The sequence below is a fragment of the Manis javanica genome, chromosome 3, assembly GCF_040802235.1.
Source record: "Manis javanica isolate MJ-LG chromosome 3, MJ_LKY, whole genome shotgun sequence".
NCBI classification, from domain to species: domain Eukaryota; kingdom Metazoa; phylum Chordata; class Mammalia; order Pholidota; family Manidae; genus Manis; species Manis javanica.
This window is the reverse complement of record NC_133158.1, coordinates 201,341,211-201,344,325: the sequence shown is the minus strand read 5'-3', so window position 1 is coordinate 201,344,325 and position 3,115 is coordinate 201,341,211. Positions and strand designations below refer to the sequence as shown.

The window sequence follows — 3,115 nt, the reverse complement described above, 5'->3', positions numbered from 1 at the left end:
AGTGGGAACATTTGTTTAGGAGTCTCTTCTTTCGTTTACATGAACTTCCTGTCCCTTGCCTCCATACGTTTTCTCCTACCTGAATTAAATCTTCTGGAAATTCCATACTTTTCCGGCCTATTGGTACACTTCCCGTTATATATTTGTGTTGCTTTATCTCTTTCATCATCTCAGTAGGAATTTGGTGCGGGTGGGGAAGAAAAGTAAATGCGTGAGTTTAGTCAGCCATCTTAAACTGAAAGTCCAAGTAATTATCTGGCCCCCTTTGTGGTAAGAGCTTGGACAGAGCGATGCTCTGCTGTGTGGAAGTGCGCGCTAGAGAAACCTGCCCTCGTCTGGGGGGTTTTAGGGAAAAGCCTTCCCTAGAGATACATTTTAAAAGGTGGGCCTAAGTTTGGTTTTGCTCAGAAGCAGAGAAATATGGCCTTTAGAGATTTCTTTCATATTTATGATTCCCTGGTTTGTCAAGTTTGTGTATATAGCGGAAGGTTTTTAAAAAATGAAGTAACAGTGAAAGAAAATAATAAATTTTTTTTTCAAAACAGAGAGACTCAAAATCTGAACTTGCAGCATGCTGAGCTCAGCAGTTCGGCCAGCTCTTCGGTCACCACCGCGTTGGACTCGCTCTACTTGGGCCTGAAGGAGCTTCTCAGCATTAGAGCTTTTACTGGAGGCTGGAAGGCTTGTCACGGGGTTACCTTCCTGGGGAGAAAAGCTCACTTCCTGCCTCGGCAAGAATTATCTCCTCAAACTCTCTAATTTCATGGGGGAGAAAGCCATGACAGAAACTGTTAATAAAATACAAAAACACTAAATTGATCTTTCCTATGGAATTTAGAGTAACTAGAATTTGTATTGCCTTTTTACTATAATTGGTTATTATTTTACTACCATGATGATACCTCTACCATTAGTACTAGGCTGAACTATTATTACTCATATGATTTTGTTAATGGGATAAGCTAAGGGCTGAATTACATTGGAACCAATGGGATGCTTCTTGTCACACCTGTTAAGCCTGAGTTTTAGAAACATGTATGTGGAAGACTTTCTCTAGCATACAGAAACTTGAGTAAATGGTCTGAGTCTCCATGTTAAGATTGCCATAATAGTCATTTAATGATAATCCCCAAGTATGAGCCTAAAATTTCAGAAAATCAACTCAAAATGCATTGGCAACATGGATTTGATTATCTTGTGGATCAAATTCCACCTCCTGTGTACATAGCAATGTTCACCAAAGTACTAAAATTATAGTCATTCATCAAATGATTAGCCATGAATTGACTATTATTTAGCTATTATCAACACGTCAGTTGAAAAGTTTGCTATTTGAGAGTAACAATCAAAGGAATGTATTATCTTCTATTTCTCTTACTCTCCATGCTCTATCCTTGAGGAAAATTATATCCCTGGGAAGCAATACACCTAGATTATATAATCTTAACTCCCCAAGGAGATAGGTTTTTGAGATACAGTAATTTACTCTTTCAACTTTTATAGAAGTTTTCTATATGAAAAACATTTTGGGGGGTCACTTGTAAACCTTATAGTAGAGGTATAATCTAGTTTTCACCCTAATGTCCCCTATGGAAAGACTTCTTTTGGTATTTAGTGAAGGAGAATTTCTGCTTCTAATATCCTTATTTTCTTTGGCATGTGAAAGCTTATTATTACCGTGTTTGAATCATCTCAAAACTTATGACGTCTATCTTTTCTTCTTGCCTTTGTATAAGGCCAAACGAGAGACATTGGCTACTTTGACAACTTGAAGTGGACTCCAGGAATGTCACCAACAGCATGATCTTTGCAACCAAATCCAACAATTAGGACTTCATTACTTTCTGCAGTGAAGTTCAAGCAACCATCATTGGGTATGGAAGCTGTGAGTTTCTTGCTGTTCTTATTCAGCTGGCCCCTGACAGAATTTCGCTGCTTGGCTTCAACCATGACCTTTTCTAGCAAAATTCCCTCTGCATGTGAAGTGCCTCCAAAGAGGCTAGCCTTCAGAGCTGGGCCCAAATAGGCTTTCTTGTCCTGTTTGTTATGTCACTTCTGGTCCTGTTGGTGGCTGCAGAGCTTCTTGGCTGTATGAAGACCTTGACACTTGCCCATTCGGCTGGTGCTGTAGGCCCAAGTGAAAGATCGAAATATACTAAAACTGTGGTAGAATATATATAACATAACATTTACCAGCCATTACCAACATCTTGGCCATTCTAAGGCGTAAGTTTAGTCATGTTACGTATATTCACACTGATAATTCAACCAATCTCCAGAACCTAGCCTCTTGTAAAACAAGAACTCTATGTCCATTGTGATGGTTAATTTTATGTATCAGTTTGGCTAGGCCACAGTGCCCAGATATTTTGTCAAACATTATTCTGGTTGTTCTTTGAGGTTGTTTGATGAGATTTACATTTACACTGGTAGACTTTGAGTAAAGCAGATTGCTCTCCATAATGCGGGAGGGCCTCATCCAGTCAAGTGAAAGCTTGAACAGATAAAAAGACTGACCTCCCTCATGCAAGAGGGAATTTTACAGCAGACAAACTGCAACATCAGCTCTTCCCTAGGTTTCCAGCCTGATGCCGCACCCTGCAGATTTTGGGCTTGCTAGCTTCTGCAATTGCACAAGTCAACTTCTTCAAATAAATCTATGTGTATAAATATCAGATTGGTTCTGTTTCTTTGGAGTAATTAACCTGATTAATACACCCATTAAACAACAACTACCCCTTTTTCTCTACCCCCCATTCCCAGGCAACCACCATCTACTTTCTGTTTCTACAAATTTGACTACTTTAGATACCTTATGTAAGTGAAATATATAGCATTTGTCATTTCATGACTTGCTTATTTTCCTCAGCATCATGTCCTCAAGATTCATCCACATGGTAGCATGTGTCATTTTTAAGGCTTTCTTTCTTCCTTTTTAAGGCTGAATAATATTCCACCATATGTATATACCACATTTTGTTTATCCATTCAATTGTCAATGGACACTTGGTTGCTTCCATCCTTTGTCCATTGTGAAATTGCTGGATCATATGCTAATTCTATTTTTAATTTTTTGAGGAACCATCATACTGTCTATATGGTGGCTGCATTCATT

General features: G+C 38.7%; 1 pseudogene; it reads right to left on the bottom strand.

Annotated features, from left to right (window-relative positions):
• Positions 1 to 1,708: 1,708 nt before the first annotated feature.
• LOC108387532 (small ribosomal subunit protein uS12-like) lies at positions 1,709 to 2,115 on the bottom strand (annotated as a pseudogene).
• Between the last annotated feature and the right edge of the window lie 1,000 nt (positions 2,116 to 3,115).